The following is a 19,511-nucleotide window of genomic DNA, read 5'->3' as shown; positions in this document are numbered from 1 at the left end:
GTTGACTATCTGAGCAGGGGTGGGGGGGGGGGAGGGAGTCTCCTACATCCACATGTAGATTCTTCTCAAGATACAGAAAAATGACACATAAAGAATGGGAGGAAAGGTGTGATTCCCATTCTTTTGGTTGATTATCAAAAGCTAGAGGGAGAAGGGCAATTTCAAACTTATAAAACATAAAACAGATAAGGAGCCAACAGAAAGATTTTAAAACAAGTATTCTTTGTACCCAAGAAAAACCAGATGCCCTCAAGTACTGAGATCAAGACAGCTGGGTAGAGGTATTTGCATGCATCTACTCCAAGCTTCTCCAGCAAATCTCTCAAACTCCCTCAGCCACTGACTCCCTTCCCTCTATATTTAGTCTCAGAGGGCTTTCCAGAGGAAGACCAGCATTCTGAACCCAAATCTTCCACAGATCTGTTTCATCTACCTCTCTGTAGAAAACTTCATTCAGAGTATTTACTTTCTTATATTAAGCTGTTAGGGTTGGGTAAGCCTTTTAATTTAACTTACCCTAAGCAGAACTTTTCTCAGAACTGAAAAACGCACTCACTTATAAGTAAAGCAGTATTTTCAATAGTATTCTTAAAAATTCAGTTACAAGCATATTTGCAATGGAAAAAATCCAAACCTTTCACTGCATGGTGCAATAAAAGAAAACATTCTTTAATGTACAGAATTGGCTTCCAGAATTAAATGTAGCGCAAGCATCAATTAAATGGATTATTACAACATTATACATGAAAAGCTGAGCATAAGTCCAAAGTGTACACCTACTTCCTAAAACAATGACAGTGATAATTCTTAGAGCCAATGCTGACTTGTAGAAGTGTTCTACAGAAACCTTTCAGCTATAAACAGAGCTCGGTGAATCTGGTAAATAAGCCAGGAACAGAAACCACTTATAAACATCACAAAACTGATTTGCTTTTAAGTAAGTCTCGTGCTGGTGAAAGCAGCAGCAAAACGAGCAAAGCAGCAGAGGTCTCGGTGTGGCAGATGTATCAGGCAAGCAGTTCAAGAGACTGCAAGCTCATTTATGAGAATAGGAGGAAAAAGCCACCAGAGCATTCCAGCTGTATTGCATCACAAGGCAGCTGGATGTTCACCGGTTTATTTGCTTCAAACTAGAAAGTTTAACTCTTGGTGTCTCTGGACCCAAATACGCCCCAAGTCTTGAAGAAATTAAGGTTTAACAGAAGCATCCCATTCAGTCTTACCTGGTTCAGAAGACATTGTTTATAAATATATTCCAGTACCACCACACGAGGAATTGATTTCGCAACGGTAATAACCCTATGACAGGCTCACATATACCCTATTTACAAGACCTATAAGCTGCCAGAAAGGACTTCTCATCAGATGTTCAGTATATGCCGACAGCTTACATGCTGGGTCTTTCAATTACACCATGCTCCGCCCTCTTTGAAGGCAAGCCTGTTTTGAGAGGAAAAACGTAAGTATGCAAACCAGTCCGCTTCGAGAAGAGAGTGAAGTCTGTTCACTATTAAAGAGGAAAAACAAAGAAATCAGCTTATGTAACCTAAAAACTGCTGGAGAAAGGAGGAGGAGGAGGAGGAAGAGGAGGAGGAGGGACTACTGTAAGTTGTTTTGTCTACTGCCTCAGCTACTATGAAAGTTTTGTCACTATTAATTGCATTGCTCTTTGAAATTAAAGCAGTATCACGGTTAAAGGACAAGTTAGTACATTTCTCTGGTTGGTACTTTGTTCTCCCTTTATACTGCACGATGCTCATGTCTAATAATCTTTTTCATTGCATAGTCTGTATTTAAATTCATGCCTAGAATGAAGGAAATAAAACGCACAGGATACCAGAGCAGTGACCAAAAAAGTCTCATTAAAGAACTGTCATGAAAACATTAGCTTATTTGGCACAGATTAAAATTCACTAGAGTAATTTAAAATCAATTTTTAAATGGCATAAACTAGGTATTGTGCTCCAGGGTAGAATACAAAGATATTAGAGTGAATTCTGAACTGTGAAAAATGCACATTTTTAAAAAGCAAAAGGATTAACTGAAAAGAGAAGTTACTGCAAGTAACTTTCTTTTACTGTTCACAGCTCTCACACCATGTGATCCCCGGCTGGCACACTTTCATCCCAGCAGGAGAAAGAAACTGGGATTTAAAATCCAGCCGTGTCAGTTCGGATAATATGAATCAGAATATAGCAGCCAGCTTGTCATTCGCTGCAGCTGAGGTCATCTGCAACCACTGTGTTGGTCCAAACCACAGCTCCCTACAGCCCCTTCCACCACCGGCCACTGGTATATCCTCACATTCAAGGCTACATACAAGCACGCCACTGCAGAGCTGCTCTGAAGGACAAGCACCAAGGGTTACGGGGTATACACTTGCAAAACAATCCATTGTTATGAATATCTGTTTTTCACTGAGGAGACAGCTCTCTGGAATAGGGCAGCTAATTATTTCCTTTCTATTACAGATGTTGAACAGAGGGGGTTTTGCCAAAAAACAGTAAAAACAACTGTTTTCCTCCAGTTGTTTCAAAACTTTGGTGCATTTTTCTTCTTGAAATGAGCAGATGCAAGTTCCACACATATGGATTTGAGATCTAAATGGAACCCGATTTTAGCACTTTGACCAAGATTTGCATGTGTTGTTTTTGTTTTGAGCATTTATTTTTAAACTGTTGGGCTAGGAAGTTGCAATTCCCAATCCTTGATACTCCTTAGCAAGTAATCCCAGACTCCTTAAAGATGCATACAAATTTTATCCACCCAGGTCATCAATGCATCATTAAAACAAAAAATAACAGTAACTGAGTTTCATAACCAGACTAAGAGAACTCCAATGCACAGGTTACATTCCTGTTTTGAATTTCACCTCCAAGACTTCAAAGCTTGCCCCCTTGCTTGGACTTCCACATGAAGTACATCTACAACAGAACACCTTCTCTCTCCAGAAAAGCCTTTGCAGAGAGAAGATAAATTTTCTGCTCAGTTTCCCATATTTGAAACAAACCACTTTCCCCACCAGCCTGGTTTGTCCACCTGCCAGTGAGGCTTTGTCAGCCTTTCTTCAGCCTGATGTATGCTTCCTAATCCAGAAAAAACACTGATAATGCCTGTCACACAAGTATGTGACAGATTTTAAATTCAGGTGGGACCAACAGTAAAATTTTCAATTTTCACACAAGCAACATAGTAGGTTAGAAAACTGCAAGACAAACGGCTGCAAAATAATACAAGCAGCGACTGGTTCAGATAAGCAGCTACGTAAATGCTTGTTGCTGACTATCATAAGCAAAGAGAAGGGGTCACGCAAGGAAAAGCAGGGGCCGGACGGGAAATCAAGTCTCCCTTTTGGGGAAACGTATATAATAACTGTTACAAACTTTGCAATGTGACGTGTGTGGGAGGGATGACATTTGAGCTACCAGACTCTGCTCTCCGTCCGTCCCTGCCACAGGGGACAAGGCAGAGAAGAGGCGAGAAGTCAGAGCTCTGACCAGCCCCAAAAGGTCCACCTTGGGCCGCGCAAGCAACCCCCCGGCTCACAACAGCCCACGGAGAGTAACTGCAGCTCTGCTACCACTCAAGGGGAGAGAAGGAATCTTACAAGCCTGAAGGAAACTGTAGATTTTATTTGATTTCATTTCCGGAAGGAGCAATATTAAAACAAGTATAAAGACGTCTCCAAAGCCCAACTTCAAAACACATGCTTAAGGCCTCCGCTTTTAAAAAAGAAAAAAAAAAAGTAAAAGATTAATTGTTTTTTCTCTATTTGATTAGCTAACAGATAAGGGGATTTGGGAGAGATTAAAACTGATACAATGGGGACATCTCATTAACCTATTCCCCTGGTTTCACATGAGTGTTATACCTAACTTTGCTTACTCTAAGAGCAGAAACGCGCAAAGTACAAACTGCACAATAAAGCTATATTGGCAAGTATTAGTTGAAACCTCATCAACAAGAGGTACAGCTATGTCTTACCTGTCACCAGAACATGCCTGTGAATGTTAATGGAAAGTTAATTAAAAAATAAAGTTAGTTTTATTAAATTTATCTAAAAAGCAGATGAAGAGGCATGGAGAACAACTAGTTAAATAAAACATTCTCATTAGTGGGTAATTAAAATCGTACTACTAAGACGAGTAGTCACTGTCATTTAGTATGAATAAGATAGCTATTCAAACTAAAACCAGCATGTTTTGGTCTAGAGACTTGCACAGCAGCCTAGTTAAGTTTTATGAAACTAAGTTATCTCAAAGTAAAATTATTGGCTTATCACATGACTTCATCACTCCAGTAATTAAAAGTTTTTATAAATGTCTTGCAGTAAGTATGTGGCACTTACTTTGCTCTCCACAACCATGCACTTCTCAAACTAGACATCACAAGCTTTCTCTCAGTACTTTCGCTGTTTTGCAGATAAGGGGACTCAAATTACATACCTGACTCATTTGAATATACTTAATGTGATGAAGCTGGAGTTGAGAAGGAAGTCACATGAGTACAAGTACTGTCTGGAAACCTGGAAAGCTGAACTAAGTATTGCAGAGCTACATGGGCGGCATGCCACACTGACACACACCCCTGAAAACAAATTAGCTCATGTGACAGTGAATCACAGCCCAGCATTCAGTATGGCTGTCTTCAGCTGGCTCCTCGTTACTGCAGACTCACTTCAGGCACAAAGTGTTTGAAGAGGTTTGCTGAGGATGCTGCATCAGGACACGATACGAAGTTTCTGCAAGGTATTGATAGAGAAAGAGTGATTTTTGTCCCATCCAAAGGATCAGTAACCCACGTGTTGCCCTAGCACAGAATGCAGCATGAGCGCTTCTGCATTTCAATGTATCAGTGCTCTGCACTGAAAGCAACCCCTAACTTTTTTTTCCCTGTGAGAGATCTTTAGACATCTCAATGAGTCCAAGAGAGACATAAAACCACAATAACTAAAAAGGAACCTTCCACATGGCTCCCATAAAGTAGGTGTTGTTGACTCACACTGTTATCTACCCCTCTCCCTTCTCCTGTACACCCCGTACTCCAAAAGCACAGCAGTTTGGTCCTGGGCAAAAATGAAAGCATGCTTTGCCCTTATCCCAAAATAGTTTCTGAGGTGTTGTTAAAAGCCTCTCTGAAAAGCCCAGCAGTAGTCTGCAGAGGGGTTCAATTTGGCTCCCAGCTATTCTTAGGGCAATGGGATTAGCTACTGAGACACCACACACCCTTGTCCCAAACTGACCTCTGCTTCCGTCAGACCTTCCATATGCTGCCCTTTTCATGATTCTTGGGATAGTCTAAAGTCAGTAACAAGTGATTTTATGAAGAAGGCTGGATATAAACCATACCTTAAAAAAAAATAAAAATATCCAAAGCACACAGCTTGCTAAATACTATTCACTGTAGTTTTGAACAGATACTTCTGTAACCAGGCAAAAAAAAAAAAAAAGCCTAAAAATTCACTTGGGGTGCAGGCACACAAAACAAAGGACACCTTCGGAACTGCAAATATGCAGAAACGTACACTGGCCTAGGTCAAAATTTGGGAGAAAGATGCATTGCTCCAGGCATGCTAAACAGAGGGTGACCATCTGCCCCTCCTACCTGCACCATCTTGCTGTACTGAAGCAATGACTATCCTCTACTTCCTTTCTGAGCACTGTGGAAGAGCTCAAGCGAGGCCTACCACTGGTGCTTTGTGGTTTCTTTTGATCGTAACGGGGTACACGATGGGGGCTTCCTGCCTCTGATCACTATGGGCAGGTAGCAAAACTGCAGAGCCTAATTGTGGCACCAAAGCAAACTGCTTAAAAAGTCAAGCAGCCAACTACCCAAGAGCTACAAATGAGGGAAACTACCACATGGATGTTCAGGAGTTTCCCCTCTCTGCCAAGGAAGAGAAGATGAAGCCTACAAGGATGTGGTTAATGTTAGATTTGCATTTCAGTTTAATGTTTCTACTACCAAGATGAACATATTCCACTCCCATCGTTTCCCCCTTGCAGCTATATCACGTTCCTCCCTTACAAAAATGTCCAGCACATGATAAGCCAATGCAATCTAGCAGGCAAAGCAAACTGTTTTGTTCCAGGTGAGCAAGCTGAATCAGTGTTTTGCACAATGTGACAAGCGCCAGGAGGTGCATGGTGGAGAACACAGCGCAGCATAGCTCAGCACAGAGGGGAGGGACATGATGGCCCTTCCCAATGCCAGGCTGTCACGTTAACTCCGTGTCAGCTCCGACATCTCATCCAGGGACCGCAACAGGGGTCAGCCCGAGGACTGCAGAGGTTAATGATGACTGAATGCAGTAGCTGTGAAGCGTTGACAAGGACCCTTGAATGGGTACACGAAGAATGAAATTCATGCATGGTTGCCCAATATCCTCAGGAGAGACAAGGCAAGAGAGTCCACGTGCAGCCCAAGAGCTCCCTTACGCCAAGCCAATGGCCAGCTGCTGACAAAGGAACATCCTGCTCTTCCTCTCCTTGCACTGGGTCTTGTCTGGCACCACAGCAAGCCAGTTCAGCCCACTAATCTGCCAGAAACTTACTCATTTTCTTTTGGATTGCTCTGTTAACTTAGCAGGCTGAGGTGGCCCACAGGGTCAGATGAGCATCAGTGTCAACAGAAGGAGAAAGTGGGAGAGAAGAACAGAATCCATCCAGGAAGTAGACCTCGTTATGTGCTGTTTTGTTAAGCTGCATCCTTCAAGCTTTGTCACACAGGCACGTGAGGAAGGAAGAAACAGCCGTATGACAACTCAAGATCTGCAGGTATATAATGAATAAAAAGATGGGGAAAAATTTCTAGATCAAGCAAATGACCTACAGAAACAAGCGACCACCAAGAAAAGGAGGGAGGAGGAAAAGTCCAGACAGAAGTGGGCTGGGCAGGGACAGAGTTTAGGGATGGCTATTCAGGACTGCTGCAACAAGGAAAAGTAACAATAGCACCTTAAAAAGATGGGTAACTAGCCCCCAACAAGGTGAGAAACGCTATGGGAGACTGGATTTGCAGCCCAAACAGAAACAAGTTTGTTGTAAAGACACTTTCCCTCCCAGTTCTGAAATCAAACACTCTTCCATCATTCCCTCCCCTAGCTCTCCTGGTTCACTTGCAAGGAACCGGATTTAAGACAAGCAATCTCAAAGCTGTTGTGATGAACAACTACCATGCCACAGTTAGAAAGTAAGGCGCAGTATTTTTACATCTTTTTTTTTTTTTTCTTCTTCCAGCTCAGCTGTATCATGTGCCCCAAAGGGAAAGCCTGTGGCTGCACAAAAACCCAAAGGACACGCAATAGAAGTTCTCAGGGGAAAAGCCTGCCTTTTTGTCCTACGTTTGTACAGCATTTGTCATTGTAGCATCTTTGTGTCTGCAATTTAGTCCAAGCATAAAAGTAATACAAGCAACTACAAAACTCTCCAAACAAATAATTAAATAGTTGTAGTTCTACAACTATATTAAAGATCATTGAGCCGCCATGTCATTGACATCTATTAGCATTTACAAAAGGAGTGCTTTTGCTATGGCAACTGTATGTTTTACACTAACCATATAAAGCTGTTTTTCTGTAGCCTAAAGTATTTCCCATACTTAAAAAAAAAAAATAATCCAGGAATCTGTTGTTCATTTTTCAATTAATCTTCTCTAGCAAAGAAAGATCAGCAATTGTTAAAGGATTTTTGGTTTTAGATGTGGGAAGTGGTCAAAGGCTTTGCCTTTATCAACTGGATTTGATTTGCCAATTCCCCTGTTTAAAAAAATGGCGTAACAGTTCACTACTTCTTATACCTCCCTGTTTTTTTTTTTATATATATATATATATATATATATATATATATATATATATATATATATATATATATATATATATATATATATATATATATATATATATATATAAATAAAACAAAATTGAGGGAAAGTTTCATGTTATGATTTAGGTAAGAGGAAATTACTATTTACAGTGCTATCCATTCTATTACACTAACACACAGTTAGCAAAGAAATACAAAGAGAAGACCCTCTGGCTCTGCAGTTCTGCCTTTTCTCATGTCATCTTCATTGCTTTCTCCTTCCCAAGCCTTCCCCCTTGAGAAGCCTGCTTCTTCAGGCCTTCTGCCTCCACCACAGCTGCTGCCTCTACCCCCAGCGACAGTATTACCTCCAACGGTGATGTTCCCGCTTGCCGCTGCACTCTTCTGCCAGCCAGGAGAGCTAGCCTGCCAGCTAGACCAGCAGAGCCGGGTGGTGCTAGGCCAAGAGGGCAGCTCTGGTGCCCCACCAGTTGGGGACCATGTTGTAGCTGTTACCACCGAAACACATACCCTTCTTTAAGGAAGGGTGGAAAAAAGGGAAGAGGAAAAAGCTTGTGACCTTCCCTAACAGTGTTGTGCCACCCATCTTTATTCACCTTCACAGATTAAACATAATGCTCATTTAACACCTTTGCAAAACAGCTTAAGAGCAGAGAGTCTCATTTTCCAGTTAATTTTGCTTTTGGTCACACACACACAAAGCACACACATACCCCCCAAAAAATCCCAAAACCAAAAAAACCTCACAACTCAAGCCAGGAGGACCACCACACAGCCTTTTCCTTTGATTCAGCAGTGCAGTGAAAGGCTAAATCCACAGCTTAAAAATTACCCCTGCACGTAAGAAATCCAAACAGTACAAAGCCTCATAAGTGAAACAGGTCAGAATGCGGTGACAGTGATTTTGCTTCCATAAAAAAAAACAAGCTTGGGCAGTGATAGATACTAAAAATAAAGTACAAATTATTCTTAGTTTGAGTTAATGAAAAACAGCATGGAAGATTCACAATGAACATTAGAGTGGAATACATCAGCATATTTCTGGAGTAGATAAGAACGTATGAACTGTGGTCAGGAAAAAAAAATTTAAAAAAATCATTCGATCAAATATTCTGTGTCTGAAAAGAAGCAGTAACAAATGTTTGGGTAACCTACAGTAGAAGGCAGCAAACACACAATGATTTTCCCTCAATCCCCATGGCTTCCAGCCTCAGTTGTTTAGGGATCACCTGCGTCAGCAGATGCATTCATGCAACCGTATTTTGCCAGCTGCTGGAAGCCATATTCACCATGAATTTGTTTAGTCTCTTCCTGAGAGAAGAGACTCCACATTTCTATTTCTTGCACAGAATATGTGACAGTATAGGCATTTTCAATCTATTCTACCTTAACTCTGACTCCATGCTTTTTCTGGAGAAGAGAAACTTCATGGCACAACACATTTGCCCCTTCCCCTTCCACCTTTCTCTGTCCTCCCTGTCACATTACTGAAAGCATCAGATTAACTTTCTCCAGAACACATCAGTTCCTAAAAATCATAGAACCACAGAATGGTTTGGGTGGGAAGGGACCTTTAAAGATCATCCAGTCCAACCCCACTGCCGTGGGCAGGGACATCTTTCACTAGATCAGGTCTCAGGACAAAAAATGCCACTATCTGTTCATGACTATTTTCTTCTGCCTCAAATATATAAACAGTTTTAGTCTCCTGGCTAAAGATCAGAGACAGTTGTGACTGTTTTACGTAGTGAAGTTGTGCTGATAGTTAAACACAGCCTTCACAGAGACCACATCAGCACTAATGAAACTATAGTTTCCTTTAAATTATTGCTATCCACACCCCAGACGGTAATAGCTTTTCATCATTTATTTTAACACAAAAGCAATCAATAAGCTTTCCCCCACAGTTCTTTTGCTGCTATGAACTCTAAAAACCTGGAATCAGAGAAGATGCCAGCTATAAAGCAGATACAGTCACGTTTCATTGTTGTCTTTCTTATGGAAAGAGATTCTAAAATGCCACCCCGTTTTGAGATAAACTGGATTAAAGCAGTTTCAGCAATCTACAAAGAAAATCTTAATCCATCAAAACACAACGAATAGACTACAGTATCAAAGAACTAAGTAGATCATGTTGGATTGAGCAGCTTTTTCCTCTCATCATGACTACGTCCTGTGCATTGTTTTGCACTGAAAATGTCTAATATCAGATTGCAGGAATACCACACTTCTGTTAGCTTCGTGGATCATTCACAGAAGCTGAGGACGTCCCACAGAAGACACACACACAGAAAAAGAAGCCCTACCAACTGAAGTTCTAATCCTGTGTTAAGCAGCAATCAAAAAAGCATTCTACAGTTTTCAGAATTTTTCAACAGTAGAAAAATTTTTGAATAGTCTCAGTCAAACCAGAGAAACATCAGCAATAAGACAAGTCTGGAAAATTTAAGTCAATTGTTTAGAAAGATTATATTTTACAATCAGTAAAAATCAGCTTTATAAACACATACACACAAAAAATGCAAGTAGTAATTATCCTGTTATGGCAGAAACCAGGCCACAGCTTGCAGAACAAGTTGTAAAATGGGGAAAAATTGGTGGGCAGGGTGCTTTAGCTACAGTGTTCTAGACTAAGTTTTTAAAAAGAGCATTTACCCAAAATAACAGGATGCTAGCAGACAACAGAGGGGTGCGGCATTGCCGCCTTTACTAAGGGCAAACAGTGCTCACACTGCTAACTGTGAATATTTCATCATATTAGATTTTAACTGCTGTGTTTCAATTCTTCGGTAAAGCTCTAATTCCACCACTAAGTCTTCCAAGTCTTCCATTTTATTTTGGCTTACAGCAGCTATCTTTAAGAGTTTGTTTGTAGCAGCTTCCACAGTTAAAACTGACTTACACAAAGAAATCTTGACAAGCCAAGGGACAAAAACACTTGCCAGTTGCATTACAGTGGGTGGCCAAGTTATAACAGCAACACAGGGCTCCAAGGCAATGTCATGAACAAGAGCTACCAAAGAGAAGAGACATAAAAATTAGTCATGGAAACTGCCCTGGCACATAGAGCTGCCAGAGAACTATTACAGCTGTAAAGAAAAGTGGCACAGGATCTTTAAAGAAAGGTTATATAAGGTTACCTGTTGCCTATGACCCCTTTTGATATTTTAAGGAGCTTAACAACAGGTATACAATACTCGACCATGTTGAACGCAAGTAAAAATAGTATTATTTATTCTAGGTAATAGATCTCGGTCTCAATGTAACCGCTATAAGCATGATATGGGAAGCCATCAAACTATTTTGAATTACAGAGAAGACACTTCATGCTTTCATTCATCTTCCTGAGCATCAGTGGCCTCCTTAAGAAAGGGAAGGGGGGGGGAAATTAACTCATGTAGGAAATGGGACAGGACTGTAGGAACACACAAGAGATGCTGGGACTGAGAAGTAGATACCAGGAAGAAAAGTTCCAAGTGAGAAGTTCAGGTTGTGCCCTGCAGGAATAACTTGTTATTTCAGAAATATAAGTTCAGAAAGAATCAACTTGTTCTTTCAAGTAATATTACAAACTCTTGAGCTAATTTTCCCTCTACTACTCAAACAGCAGCTATGTTCGACACCACTCCAGGGCATACACCACACCACACATGGCATTACTCAATGCCTGCAAAACAAAACCTTTAACTGTATAACAGACTGGAATTCAGATCTTCTGAAGCCTCAATCCCCAGTTCATGAGTCTTTGCTAAAAAGGCTTGCACGGTAATTTGTTCCAATCTTGGCTATCAAATCTAAACCAGATACTCAAAACTATAACCACAACACTACTTAATTGGGCAGCTGACATGAATTACATTTTTTTTTTTTTTCTTCAAGAAGTGTTACTACAAGTATAAGTGGAACAGACAAATGGCAACACTGTTTAGTACCAGGGTTAGCTGCATCTATTCAACTTTCATGAAGGTAAAGTGCTTCTGTGGTGGTAGGAAAACCACAGCATCAAAGTACAGTCCAAAGGATACACAAGCCAGCAGATGTCTACATATAGTCAAGAACAAGCATAAAAAAACTGCAATGAAGGATCCTCCAAAGATCAGCAGTTGGAAAAGCACTTCTACTAGCCATCTGTCAGGACTAGAAGACTATTCTTCCCTCTGTTTCAAAATCTGGCTGCTTTGGGTTCCCTTTCCTCTGAAGCACTGGAGACTGGTTGTGGCTATTGAGTCCAGGTATGCATCATGCTGCAGAGTTCATTTCTCAAGTGCCTGCTTAAGTTTTCTGCTAACAGGAATCTCATGACATTGGCAATGACTTCAATCTTTCTTGCTCAGTTTCTGAAGCATGGTGTAATGTTGGCTTTTGGTCATTTACTGCAGTTTAAAATTTTGTTTAAAGTTTGTTTCCCATAGCCAGTAACAGTCTGTGATTCTCACTGTGCCAGAAGAAAAGTCTATTGAACATCAAAATGAGACCTAAGTCATATGGCTGCCTGTGACTGAGGGGGGAGGGGGAAAAACCCCCACAAAACCCCCTCAATGACTAAATGGCTCCTTCCAGTCCTGAGCTCCACATTCCCAAATGTACTCAAGTACTCACTTTGCTCAGATATTCATCAAAAAGCAAAAAATTCCCATGTCTCTATCAGTCCAAGTAGTATCCTTATACTTAAAAATGAACAGCTAATTATGGCATATAGTAAGAGCAGCTAGATGAACTGAAAAAAAACCAAAACCAAAAAAACCCTTAGAAATAACCTTAGAACCACTTCAAGATATTCTGTTGCTGGCGTGCAGTCATTTATCCCTGCCCTGCTTTTCTCCCAACTGTGAACAAGGATTCTGGGAGGAATGTTTTCTGACATCGTCTGCAGAACAGCTCTGAGACTTCAGGTTCTTCAACGTCAACAAGGAAGGACGACAGTACTTCTGTACTAAATGCAAGCCCCTCTGGAAAAGACTAAAAAAACCTGCCACAATTCATAGACGTATCATTAACCTGCACATTGCAAGTCCCTCACATTTAGTTCCTCGTAGTCTCACTGCACCGGTTTAGTACGGTGATCTGCTTTAGAAAAATTCAACAAATTTGATGTTTTCTAAAATCTGGTACAGCAATTTCTAGCATCGTGAAAAAAGTGTTAATGCCTGCATTTTGTCCCCACCCATACAAAGCATAAAAGACGCAAGCAATTTTACATGACTAAGGCCCGGCGAACAGACCAACAGCAGCAGTGCCTGTGTCAGCAGGTTTATCCTCCCACATCCAGCATCCCGAGGACTCCATTATTTCATGGGAGCTGCAAAGAGAACAGTTTGTAAACAGGCACCAGGACTTTCCAAAACAGTTGGCCCTTCAGAGGGAGCTGCAGGCTTTAACCTTGAAATAGCCATGCTGCTATAAGGAGACAGTACAGCACCTGGGCTTTTTTGTTTGTTTGTTTTAATGTTCAGAATACATGAATAAACAGCAGGAAAAAAGTGTATTGAAAACTAAACATGTTTAAAATCTCCACCAAGTAGCAGCCGGAACACAATGTATAAATAAATCCAAGTCATGTCAAACAGCATTCCACAGTCATGTGTCAAGTGAAAAGCAGAAAGACTTGTCTGTTTGAAGAAAACAATTGTGATCGTTTATATGCAAGCCAGCTTCCTATATATTGACTCAGGATTTTACCGTTTAATGACAAGTTTCCTGAAAGCTCAGTATGTACAGACATTATAAACAAGATTACGATGAGCCCACTGTATACTAGGTTGTATTTCTAGACACTATTTAGTTAGGAGTTCATTCAAAATATCTTTTTTTGTGAGATGATGTGTCTAAATTGAGCTTACCCTCTTAAAAAAAAAAAAAAAATCACTGCTCGGTATGACCCATCACCTCTGCTGGCCCCCAAAGCCTGTATTTTAGAATAAATCTCCTTCAAGAGATCATCTAGCAGATTACACTGACCCTCATTTGTTTGCATTAAGTATAAACATCAGAGCCACTTGTAATAATCTACCACAGATTAAAAAAAAAAAAATCATTAATATCAAACAGACATTTAACAGTTCCTCTGTTACATGGAAATGGGATGCCTACTATGAAAGGCCAAATGCTCAAATGGATTAAAGAGTGTCCAGCCTTTAAATTCGGCATTCACAAATCAACACTGACCTAGTGACCTAAAGTAAAATTTAGTAAGAAAAAAAAAAAAAAAGTATTCAGCAGCCACATATAGACCATTCAAGAAGGAAATAAAAAAATTGTTTGCTCAGGATTATTTGGACAGTTACACAGCGCTCATCAGAGAATATAAGAAGCTGGAGAATGCCAAATGTAAAGTCCCCTATTTATCCTTGAAACAGGTTTAGCAAAGGCAGCGGAAAAGCAAGCTTCTCAGCACACCAGCAGCTAGCAATCAGGAGAAATCACCTCCGGAAGGGGTATACAAACCATTACCTTTACGTCGATGTGATCGTTGCTGTCTGTGAAGACTTGCCAATGAGACAGTAATTCACATCCACAGCAACAGCGAATCCTGTAGGCAACAGCTACCTTACTAGAAACAGATGAGGGAACAGAAACACATCCCACACCAGCTGCAGAATAACCTTGGGGTGGTTGCCCTTCCCTCCAGCTAGGTTCAGGGCAGAGTCTGAAGGGTGAAAGTCTAATCTCTTTTCAAGCACAAAAGCCAATCTGCCTCCTGCATTCTTTTCAACAAGACAACTACAGACCTGCAACTTGCAGCGTGAACAAGTCCACTGCAGCCCATTAAAAGCAAGTTTTGCACGTATCACCCACTTCAATGGTAACACAACACTTAAAATTCTGGAGAAGGAAGGGGTTAAAAAAAAAAAAGTCTTTTTAATTACAAGATGATACAGCTTCCATTAAAAGCGCTTGCCCAGTTCCACCGACGTGTGAGCGTGACATGATGTCTGAAAGACTTCAGGCACATATACCAGGCTCCCACAAGCACAAGAAAAGCTCATACACCACAAACAGTTAAAGTACTCAAAGAAATAAAAACCCCCTCAACCTCCCACACACACACTTTTGTTAGGCACCAAGACTCAGAAAGCATCTCATAGGTTAAAAATTTATCCTAGTCAAATATGTTGCAATCGTGACTTATTAACTCCATTGGTAACTTTCCTCCTAGACTCCAATGCACTGACATTTTACGTGCATAAAAGCAGAGGGCAGATCGGTGGAATTAGGACTGACACAGTTTTAATTAAAAGCCTCTAGTAGCGTCCTCCCCTGTACCAAATAAAAATGGCAGTCCTGGCAAGAGGGATGCAGCATAAGAGTTTTATTTGAAAAGGGAAAGCCCATACGTGACTAAAAATATCTGCTGAAGTAACATTTTGTCTTTTGGGGTACAAATTAATTTTAATGCCCCTCATTTTAAGTCAGTAATTTGAACTGCACACAAACATTCATCACGCATTTATTATGAAAAAATTTAATACTCCTAGTTCTTACAGCACAACAAAAAGTGTCTTTTGTAGGATACAAAAGCCTTACAAGCATATATTTCTAATTCTATTTTCCCCTTTAAATGAAATCCTGCCATCAAAACAGTCACAATATTTGCAGAGTATCCTGGAAAGTCGTGTCAAGTCTCTGTACAATTAAGCTCTGTAAGAGAAAGAGTCCAAAATGTTTGGTCAGTCGGTGAGTTGGAAAGAGGGGCAGAGGGTGGGAACGAAGAGTGGAAAACCTGCTCCTGCATTCTGCCTCCCTTACGCTGCTTCCTCTGAGCAAACTGCATAGAACACCCTGAACATCCATTGTATCGCCAGCTCTGTTTGAACATTTCCCCCTCGTCTCACCCTTCATGCCAGTACGAAAACCAAACACGGATCGCATCCAAAAAGAAATCACTCAGACAAAAAGCAATCAGCGTGAAAAGGCGTGTAAATCAAACAGATGTGGCAGTGAACAGCATTTCATAAAGACAAGAGATATGAATTGCTCCATTTGTGTCAGTCTGGCCAGTTATTGTTCTGACTTACTACTTTAACGACCCCAAATAAAACTGTTTGAACTGAAACAGATAAACAAAGATCTTTAAAACAAAATTCCCCACACACACCCTCTTAACAATACGCATTATTACCATGGTACTGCCGCCCTTAAATCATAAATCCACTGCACCAATTAAAAATTACCTGCATATATAATGAATTTAGTACTGACCTTGCAAAAAGCTTACTCCTCTTGGCTAGAAATCATTAATAGTTTTGGTAAAATCCTTTTATGTGCTCCTCCAGCTAGCTAATTCCAGCCTTCCATTAACGCACTCCATTGCAGATAATTGCCGACAGCACACGCTCCCCTGCTTTTGCTGGTTCCCAACCCAGCAAGGATAATCACATTCCAGCGGGGAGCGAACAGATGGCAGCCTCCATGGTAACCAGTCCTCCCCAGCTAGTGGTAGCACTGGGAGACTCCCGGAGACTGGGCAACAAGCGCTCTTTGTGCTTCAGCCTTGCAAAGCCTTAGTGAAGGGAGAGCCAGCTCCTAGCACTCACTGGGCATGCCTAGCAGGTGCCTTGCCTTCGCAAGCAGGCAGAACACCTAACAAAAGCTTGCAACCAGGTTTAACCTTGACACTGCCTATTCCCACGTCGCACAAGGGGGAAAGGGGAGTAAAACATACACTAAGATGGAAGTGAAGCTAGCGAGAGTTTTCATTCACTATAAAAACAGAGGGTTCAGAGAAATTAGCTGAGGACTGTTTTTCCCCCTGACAAAATGATTTTCTGAAGGCAGGCTTATTTCCCCTGAATGGATTTGACTTCAGCACGATGAGAATGTTTGCTGCCTCATCTCTATCTCCCGGACCTTGAGGTTGCTCCCCTCAAGAATACTATGATCTCCCAACCTGGGTTTTCCTCAACAAGAACTGCACAGACCCTTGCTTTTGGTCTTATGGCTTCTGCCAGGCTTATCTGCTCCGCATCTGCCAAGACCAACGCTGATTCAGCAGCAGGCAAAACTGCTGTGTCTCTCTGCTGCATGACCAGGCTGCTGTGGCTGGAAAAGCCTTTTTTTGCATTAAAGCTGTGCCTGAAACCACTGCTCTCACCAGGACAGATCCTGCACAGCTACACACCTACACCAATAGCATGCACCAGCTCGGCAAAATTCCCACCGACGTTATCTGGAGGGGAAAGGGAAGTGGGTTTTCAAGACCAACCCATAATGATCTTGTCTGCAAGAGAAAAAGAGCTTTGAAAGAACTTATTAAGGCTTTAAATACTGATGAGTTGCACAGCACCATGTCTCAAGATATTTAAGGTTTGAACCACTGGATGTGAAAAAGCACACAACACGGTAGTAGTCCATGGACTGACTCTGTTGACACATTCAAACTTTCTCTGCCTCACTCTCAAAACCATGCAGCGCTTATGACTAACAGCGTGTCAAAAGAAGTGGGTAATTTTACTTAAAGCTGAGCCAAATTTGGACTTCAAGTTCCTACATGCTAACTTAGGTCTGCTGAATTATTCTTTTGAGCAAGGGAAAATGGTCTCCTTTCTCCCTTAGTGGCACCTTTGATCTTGTAGTTGGTCCTGCAGGGCAGCGTTTGTTCCGTAAAAGACTGAAAAACCCTGTGCTGGAACCTATCACCACAAAAACGCCCGTCTTTTCCTCTGGGTGGCTCCAGGCATGGAGCTCAGTAATTTTCTTCCCCCGCCCCAAATTTTCAGTTTCTCTCATCCTCATTGCATGACGAAGTTAGTTTTGTCTCACAGCAAGCACAGTTCAGCTTTTCTTACGTTGGTAAGAGACACCACTATTAAACTGCTGGCACATTAACACTGGAAACCCTCGGATCACTGCCTACAGGGCTTGAGTACCCATAAGCCGTAGCAGAGTCCCCGCCGTGGAAAGCGTGGCAGCTAAAGAGGACCCAGACTTCGGAGGAGACTGGCAGAGCTCACAAGGGCGCTGCGGGTACCGGTGACAGGTGTGGGACCAAACCCAGGTCTGCCAGGGTTTGGTCCCACACCAAACCCAGGTCTACCCAGGACTAGTAGATCATTCTGACTCATGCTGTTAACTTCAACCCATTTTCTTCCTCTAAATAAGCAATCTTTACATCATCAAAGATTTCTTAAGCAACCACAGACACCAAACCTAATCATCCATCAGTAACAAGAGTAAAATAATGTAAGGAAGGAAGCCAATTTCCTGTTTGACTTGCCAATTGTTAATAATAAAAACTTTTCAGCTTTACGTGTTATGAAACACACCGATAGCATATCTTGTTTTGCCTCTTAAAAATAAAGACCATGGCTCAGAAATGAGTTTTAATATGCTAATGGATTTTATGTATTTATGCATTTCTGAGGAAAAAAAAAAAACTGTAGCAACTACAATTCTTGGCAAACAGACTGACTTCAAAATTACAGGGATTCAAGTTCACTTTTAATCTTTTTTTTCCACCTTCATGAAAGGTGAAAAAAGACCTCCTACAAAGTAATTTTCTAGATTTATGTTAATTCTAACTTTGTATTTAAAAATTATGTTGTTTACTGAAATATTGTAAGCAATTTTGGCATCAGAAAACCTGTTCCAGACACCGACAAAAACCCTTAGACTGTTTGTGAACACGTACTAGCTGTACTCATAAGATGATTGCTAGCAGAATAAAGGGCAACAACAGTCAGAATCCTTTTCAGCTTCTTACTTGAAATTTCTTTAATTCTTGAGTCTGTACAGATGCAATGCAAAGATTTGAATAAACTGCACACAGCAGCCATCACATGAGGCAATGGATGCACTACAAATTTTGGCAGAAGCAATAGGCAAGTTACATGGAGCAACACCAAACAAGTATCCTCTGTATATGTGACAAATGTTTTATTCAAACTACTTGAAAAGGAGAAAGGAAAACAGCACATCCAAAATGCTTTTGAGGAGAGATGGGTAGGGGAAAGAAAACTTAGCCGTCTCCCCTTACCCTTTGGGCCAGTCTGAGCCAGATAGGAGTTTAGGCATAAATTGGTTTTAGCTGGAAGATATTAACGAAAAATAAACAACATAGTGACATCCTGTCTCCTGAATTGATTCCATTGAAGAGATTGTCTTTTATAATGATGACACCATGTCCTTCAGCTTCTTCCAGTGCCAGCTGCTATCTGATAGACTAAGACTTTGGTATTTTACCCAAGTTGATGGAGACACAAACTGGACTTCTAGAAATGTGTGTTTTTCAAATTGGATACATTTTTGGTTTTTTTGGTGATGACCACTTAAAATCTATTCACCCAAAACAAGTTACATGAGCTTAGAATAAGGCATATTTGACAGAAGTTAGTCTCCATTCTCTGCATAAAATTTGAAAGCTTTATTTATAAAGCCAACCACAGCATCTAAGTAAGCGACACCAGGCCTCACACATGTATGGTTTTGAACTTTTGCCCATTTCCCACGCCTGTTTTTAGAGTTCTACTAAAACAACCTTGTAATTCCTGATAGTTGTACCAACTGTATGTTACTGCCAGAGATAAATCAATACAATAGACCATTGATCTGCGCTATTATAGTACGACCTTTGTTTCTAAAAAGAAAGTAGCTTCAATATAATATGTAAGTATTTCTTTTAACTCGATACCATCTGGCATTGAGGAAGTTCACTTCAAGGGAAACAGCATGTCTAAATTTTTAAGAGTATAA

At 40.9% G+C, this 19,511-nt stretch overlaps 1 protein-coding gene across 1 annotated transcript in view; it reads right to left on the bottom strand.

The window, feature by feature from the left end:
• The window catches only part of FGD4 (FYVE, RhoGEF and PH domain containing 4), a 56,795-nt gene extending 52,377 nt beyond the window's left edge, over positions 1-4,418 (bottom strand). The window contains exon 1 of the mRNA XM_009332914.1: positions 4,349-4,418. The gene's annotated coding sequence lies outside the window, so the exon portion shown is untranslated. The remainder of the gene's footprint in view (positions 1-4,348) is intronic.
• Positions 4,419-19,511: the final 15,093 nt, after the last annotated feature.

This window comes from Pygoscelis adeliae, unplaced genomic scaffold (genome assembly GCF_000699105.1).
Source record: "Pygoscelis adeliae isolate BGI_AS28 unplaced genomic scaffold, ASM69910v1 Scaffold38, whole genome shotgun sequence".
NCBI classification, from domain to species: Eukaryota; Metazoa; Chordata; class Aves; order Sphenisciformes; family Spheniscidae; genus Pygoscelis; species Pygoscelis adeliae.
Note: the sequence above shows the minus strand (reverse complement) of the source record. Positions and strands in the feature narration are given on the sequence as shown.